This window comes from Neofelis nebulosa, chromosome 17, assembly GCF_028018385.1.
Source record: "Neofelis nebulosa isolate mNeoNeb1 chromosome 17, mNeoNeb1.pri, whole genome shotgun sequence".
NCBI lineage: Eukaryota > Metazoa > Chordata > Mammalia > Carnivora > Felidae > Neofelis > Neofelis nebulosa.
The window spans coordinates 12,828,215-12,835,720 of NC_080798.1; the positions used below are offsets into that span (position 1 = coordinate 12,828,215).

Sequence of the window (7,506 nt, forward strand, 5' to 3'; positions counted from 1 at the left end):
GAGACAAGAGTAGATTTGTGAGACAGGGCAAATAAAAATACAGGACACCTAATAAAATTTGAGCTTCCGATAAATAGTATAAGTATGCACTGTAAAATATTTGGGACATACTTACCCTATAAATTATCTGCTGTTTACCAGAAACTCAGATTTAAATTAGCATCCTATATTTCATCTGGCAACCTCAGGTGGGGGCAGTGGAATGGACCCAGGAAAGAAGGGCCAGGAAATGACAGGCAGGGGAAGAGGGGGGCGGAAGGTCAGCTTGGAGAGAGTGGGAAGCTTGGGAAAAGCAAAAAGAAAGAGGTGGGGAAAAAAAAGGGGTGGGAGTGGAAGCGAGGCTGGGGAAATAGTTCTAGAACTGAGACAGAGGTAGGGGGAAGAAAGCTGTGGTAGCAGGAAGGGGCACAAGGGGAGTAAGGGAATCTATGATGGGGGAGAGGTGGAAGGGCCGAGAAAGGGTAAGCAATGGAGATCCTTGGAAAAGGCAGAGAAGTTTGGAATATAGAGGGAGCTTGGCATATCCAGAAGGTTGTGGATACAAACGGAGGAATCCAGGGGTAAGGGAGACTCTTCTGAGGGTTCCTCCTAGCATTCACCTGAGATCCTCTGGTCCCTCCACACACCAGTGCAGACTGGGGGTGGGTGTATACACTCCCAGAACATGTTCTGTGGCCAGAACATGGCCAAGTCCCCCTTAAAGTTCAGCCATCTCTGCTCCTACAAGGAGAACCTGTGACTCCACCTCTCATCCTGACCCATTCCTGGAGATCCTGGAAGGTCAAAGAGGGCAGGGCTCCTAGAATGCAGCAACTCCTGCCCCCTCCCACATCCAAAGGGAGAAAAAGAACTCAGGGAAGAGGAAGGATTCTCTTAAGGACACAGTAAATGCAGAGTGGAGCCTGCATCTCTTGTCACACACCTGGTCACCTTCCAATAATTCCTTCCACTTTGATTGCCTACCCCTAACCCCAAACACACCTTTAGATGGTCCTAAAATTCACTCTTATCTAATTTCCAAGTCCTGCTACTCCTGGCTATGGATCTCTTCCTAGAAGCCTTCTGACTGTCTTCCACTTTGTTATCAGTCGATTCTCCCCCAACACCTGTCCCACTTGTGTGTGGCTTTCCACAGTCACCATGTACAGCTGTTCATGTTGGACACGGTACAAGAAAGAGCCTTATACTTCAAGAGGTGCCATTCACATCACGGACATTTTAATTATTTTGAAACCATTTTTTGGTAAATATTTGTGTATTTTGTTATTCTTTTGCTGACTGCAAAGTAAATTATAATTTATTGCAATCATACCAGCAGATGGCAGCAAAGTGTCTTGGTCCAACATGGTTGGTAGCTACCACTTAGGAGAAATCAGCTTGAAAATGGAAGGACCTTGGAGCACCTGGGTGGCTCAGGTCATGATCTCAGGGTCATGAAATCGAGCCCTGTGTCAGGCTCCACAATGGGCATGGAGCCTGCTTAAGATTCTCTCTTCCTCTCCCTCTGCCCCTTTCCCCAATTCGTTCTCTCTCTCTGTCTCTTTCTCTCTCTCTCAAAAAAAAAAAAAAAAAAAAAAAAGGAAAGACCTTGTATGGTGACACATGTAAACTGGATTTCTGGTGATCATTTTGCAATACCTACAAATATTTTTTTAAGTTTATTTGTTTATTTTGAGAGAGACAGCAGGGGAGGGGCAAAGAAAGAGGGAGAGAGAGAATCCCAAGCAGGCTCCAAGTTGTCAGTGCGGAGCCTGATGTGGGGCTTGAACTCAAGAACCATGAGATCGTGACCTGAGCCAAAATCAAGAGTCAGATGCTTAACCATACAACCCACCCAGGTGCCCCGCAATATATAAAAATATTGAATCATTATGTTTTACACCTGCAACTAATATGTCAATTACACCTCAGTAAAAGGTGTATGTCAATTACACCTCAGTAAAAAAGAATAAAAATAAATTAATAAAAACGAAATTTTTTTAAATACTCACAAAAAAAGAAAGAAAATGGAAAGACATTGTTGATCTCATATAATCTAAAATAGCCTGTGCTTCTGAACAAGGATTTGCTTTTCACCTGACGTGCAGAGCATTTTTTAATCCCCTTTTTTCCATAGTGGTTTTGCCACCAGAACCCAGGTATGAAAACCACCACTAAACCTAAACCGAAACAGGAAAGGAAAAGGCTCATATCATATCACTGGACACGTAGATTTGGGCAAGCCTACCACTACTGGGCATCTGATCTACAAATGTGATGGGACTGACAAAATAACTATTGAAAATTTTGAGAAGGAGGCTGCTGAGATGGGAAAGGTTCCTTGACGTATGCCTGGGTCTTGGATAAACTGAAAGCTGAACACGAACGTGGTTATCACCATTGATCGTTCCCTGTGGAAATTTGAGACCAGCAAGTATCACGTGATTATCACTGATGCCCCAGGACACAGAGACCTTATCAAAAACGTAATTACAGGCACTTCTAGGGCTGGCTGTGCTGTCCCGATTGCTGCTGCTGGTGGCGAATTTGAAGCAGGCATCTCCAAGAATGGGCAGACCCATCCATGAGCATGCCCTTCTTCTGGCTTACACACTGGGCGTGAAACAACTAATTGTTGGTGTTGACAACATGGGTTCCACTGAGCCAGCCTACAGCCAGAAGAGATACGAGGAAATTGTTGAGGAAGTCAGCACCTATATTAAGAAAATTGGCTACAACCCCAGCACAGTTGCATGTTTGCCAATTTGGGGTTGGAATGGTGACAACGAGCTGGAGCCCAGTCGCTCACAGGCCTTGGCTCAAGAGATGGAAAGTCACCCGCAAAGATGGCAATGCCAGGGGAACCATACTGCTTGAGGCTCTGGATTGCATTCTGCCACCGACTCGTCCAACTGACAAGCCCTTGCGTCTGCCCCTCCAGGATGTCCACATAACTGATGGTATTGGTACTGTCCCTGTGGGCCGAGCAGAGACCGGTGCTCTTAAACCCAGCATGGTGGTCACCTTTGCTCCAGTCAAGGTTACAACTGAAGTAAAGTCTGTTGAAATGCACCATGAAGCTTTGAGCGAGGCTCTTCCTGAGGACAGCATGGGCTTCAGGGTCAAGAACAAATCTGTTAAAGATGTTCGTCATGGCAGTGTGGCTCGTGACAGCAGACGTGACCCACCGACGGCAGCAGCTGGCTTCACAGCTCAGGTGATTATCCTGAACCATCCGGGCCACATCAGTGCCGGATATGCACCTGTGCTGAATGGTCACACGGCCCACGTTGCTCACAAGTTTGCTGAGCTGAAGGAGAAGATCGATCGTCATTCTGGAAAAAAGTTGGAAGATGGCCCCGGGTTCTTGAAATCTGGTGATGCTGCCTTCGTTGATACGGCTCCTGGCAAACCTGTGTGTGTTGAGAGCGTCTCTGACTATCCTCCCGGCGGGTGGTTTTTGCTGTTAGTGACATGAGACAGATGGTTGCTGTGGAGGTCATCAAAGCAGTGGACAAGAAGGCAGCTGGGGCTGGCAAGGTCACCGAGCCTGGCCAGAAGGCTCAGAAGGCTAAATGAATGGAATCCCCAATAACTGCCACCCCAGTCTTAATCAGTGGTGGAAAAATGGTCTCAAAACTGTTTGTGTCAGTTGGTCTTTTAAGCTTGATAGTAAGACATTGGTTAATGAGGGGCACCTGGGTGGCTCAGGTGGGTAAGCGTCCAACTCTTGGTTTCGGCTCAGGTCATGATCTCAGTTTCTGAGTTCGAGCCCCGAATCAGGCCCTGTGCTGGCAGTGCAGAGCCTGTTTGGGACTCTCTCTCTCTCTCTCTCAAAATAAGTAAAGAAACTTAGGGGAAAAAGACTGGTTAATGATAACAATGCATCATAAAACCTTCAGAAGGAAAGGAGAATGTTTTGTGGGTCATTTATGCATGCGTGGGTTTGTGTGTGTGTGTGGCAGTTTTAAGTTATTAGGTTTTTTTAAATTTTTTTAACGTTTATTTATTTTTGAGAGACAGAGAGTGAACGGAGGAGGGGCAGAGAGACAGGGAGACACAGAATCTGAAGGAGGCTCCAGGCTCCAAGCTGTCAGCACAGAGCCCGATGCAGATCTCAAACCCATGAACTGTGAGATCATGACCTGAGCTGAAGTCAGATGCTTAACCGACAGAGCCACCCAGCCTCCCCAAGTTATTTGTTTTTAAAATCAGTACTTTTTAGTGGAAGCAATTGAACCAAAAATCTGTCACAGAATTTTGAGAGCCATTAAAACAAAAGTTTAATGAGAAAAAAAAATCCCGGTTGGTGGCTGAGCTTTGGCCGCGTTCAGCATTTCATACTGCAGTTCATGTTTTCTAATTATTTGCCATACCAGACTAGAATTATTGAGTTCCAAATTTAAGTCCACACATCCTTTCACTTGGCATGAATCACTATATAATAATTAATACCCAATTTACCCTTAGTAATCCACAAAGAATGTTTGTGGGTGGAAATTGAAGAGTATTGCTCAACAGTCTGTTAATTATATTATTATAGCAGTTGTTTATTATTGCTTTAACAATTTCATCAGTATAGAAATTAACTATTATTAAGTTTACTGACTTGTCATCTACATATTATTTTAAGATGTTAAGATTCTATGGTAAAATATCAACCCTATTTGACATCTATCAAGAAGGAAAAAATAATCACGACTGGAAAATGGAAAGCTATCATAAAACTAATTGGATCACAGAATACATTTTTGCAAAAAAAAAAAATAAGGTGGCGGGGAGAAAAAAATTTTCCACAGAAGCTATTTCAGCAAAATGTAGCTAAATGCAAAGTTATTAATGATTGACATGAATTTATCTCCTACTCTTATACAAACTGTGAAGGAAAAATTTCAAGAAATGAGTGGAAGGGGGAAAATGAAAAATCCTTTCATTAATATGTTTTTGCCAATCCAACCATCTAATTCAGATATTAGACTCCTAAGTTTAAGTTCTTAAAATGTCAGTGTTTGAATATTAAACACTTAAGCTCTTAAAAATTATTCACCTTAAGGGGTGCCTGGGTGGCACAGTTGGTTCAACATCTGATTCTTGATCTCGGCTCAAGCTATGATCTCACGGTTTGTGAGTCTGAGCCCCGCATGGGGCTCTGCGCTGACAGGGCAGAGCCTGCTTGGGATTTTCTCTTTCCCTCTCTCCACCTCTCCCTCTCCCTCTCTCTCTCTCTCTTAAATAAATAAGCATAAAAAAATAAAAAAAATTAAATTATTCACTTTAAGTAAAAAATTTTAACTTTTGAAGGACATAGTGGTAGACAGAAACATGATTTCTAAGACCTGTTCAGGAATGAAGGCCTTGCCTCTCTCAGTGGCTGTTCCCACGGGGATTACCTCAGCTACTGAGAGTTCCCCTGGGGTGGACCTAGACTTTGTTGAGAATGAATTACAGCTCAACTTCTCCCTCTGTCCAGTCCTGCTCCTTCACCTCCCTTCCACGATTGTTGGTCCCAAGGTCCTGAGCACTGACCTCTGTCTCGGTGTCTTGTCTGCCAAACAGCCATGCAAAGACCGGCAACATTGATCACATATTTGAAACTACGAAAGTGAGGGCACGATAGTGCGCATTACTCAAAGCCATGATCTGATTTATTATATATCCAACGGAGTTCAAAGCAGGGTCCCCAACAGACGTTTGTACGCCCATGTTCGCGGCAGCATTATGCACAATGATAGCCAAGAGGCTGAAACAATCTGTGTGCACACGGACAGATGCATGCACGAACAGAACGTGGTATATACATACAATGGAATGTTATTCGGGGAGCCTGGGTGGCTGAGTCGGTGAAACATCCGACTTCAGCTGAGGTCATGATCTCATGGTTTATGGGTTTGAGCCCCAGGGTCGGGCTCTGTGCTGACAGCTCAGAGCCTGGAGCCTGTTTCAGATTCTGTGTCTCCCTCTCTCTCTCTGCCCCTCCCCCACTCACACCTGCATCTCTCTTTCAAAAATAAATCAACATTTAAATAAATAAATAAATAAATAAATAAACAAACATTAAAAAAGCAATGGAATGTTATTCAACCTTAAAAAGGAAGGAAATTCTGATACGTGCTACAACGTGGATGAACCCTGAAAACAGGCTAAATGAAATAAGCCAGTCACAAAAAGACAAATATTAATGATTCCACTTAGATGAGGTATTGGATTTCCATTCAAATTAATTCATAGGAACAAAGTAGAATGGTGGTTGCCAGGGGCTGAGGGGAGGGGGCTGGGGGAGATGCTATTCAACAGGTATAGTTTCATCTCATCCCAATGGAAGATGAGTAAGTTCTAGAAATCTGCTGTAGGACATTGTGACAATACTGTATTGTACACTTAATGTGGCAATCCTCAGGCAACCCCTCCCCCCAATCTAGGGACATACTAATATGGCACATACTCATCAGGACCAAAATGGCTCCAAAGACAAGCTCTAGAGTTTCAGTTTTGCAAGATACAAAAGCCCAGGAGATCGGTTGCACAACCACATGAATAACTATACTTAACACTGCTGAGCTGTAAAAAACAAAAAAAATAAATAAGATCGGATATGAAGAAACTATACATTGATGCTGCAGGCAGCATCTCTGTGAAAATAGAAGAAAATATAGGCACACAATGTACATGAGTCCGTTTTTGGCGAAGCAGTGATGTGGGCTCCAGGGCAAAGCACAATTCTGACAACTTATGGAAAAAAACGTTTATGCAGAACATAAAGATTGGTCACATGTGGTATTGCACATTATCTAGGCGATGACATTTAAGAAAACATTATAATCATAGCATGTTTGACTAATGAAATCATTTTGAATAAGATAAGGAATACTGTTTCTCAATTATTTTGCTGACAAAGCCTGCTTGTAGTTAACAGGTCAGTTAGTAATGGTTGCTAGATGAGCAGATTTCCAGACTGCACCAATTCCTAGATGTAGGAAAATTGGGGAATTTTGTCCACTTTGGGGAGATAGTTGATGGCACATTTACTAACCTGCTTAAGGAAACCAACTTTGGTGGAGGTGCGTCAGGGGGATCATTTGAGAGGCCAGATATTTGCATATGTGCACGGAAATGGAAAGGTGCATGCAAGCTTACGGAATACAACAGAAGATCCTGGAAAACATTCTAAGACATTCAACAGGAACTGCGGACACGCAAACACCAGGTAGTTGAGGACATCCAGACAGTGCTCTAGTAGGCATCTAGAGGTGAGGCTGAGACTCGGGAACACCTCCTGACTTGCCTCCTTTCTCTCTCCTTAGAGGAATAAATCCAACTGGACAATAAATAATGCAGCAAAAATTTCTTTTTTAAAAACATTTTTTGAATGTTTATTTTTGAGAGAGAAAGAGCACAAACAGAGGAGGGGCAGAGAGGGAGGGAGGCACAGAATCCGAAGCAGGCTCCAGGCTCTGAGCTGTCAGCACAGAGCCCGACGTGGGGCTCGAGCTCATCAACCGAGAGATCATGACCTGAGCCGAAGTCAGA

At 43.6% G+C, this 7,506-nt stretch overlaps 1 pseudogene; it reads left to right on the plus strand.

Moving 5' to 3' along the window:
- Window positions 1–664: 664 nt before the first annotated feature.
- LOC131500168 (elongation factor 1-alpha 1-like) lies at window positions 665–3,668 on the plus strand (annotated as a pseudogene).
- Window positions 3,669–7,506: the final 3,838 nt, after the last annotated feature.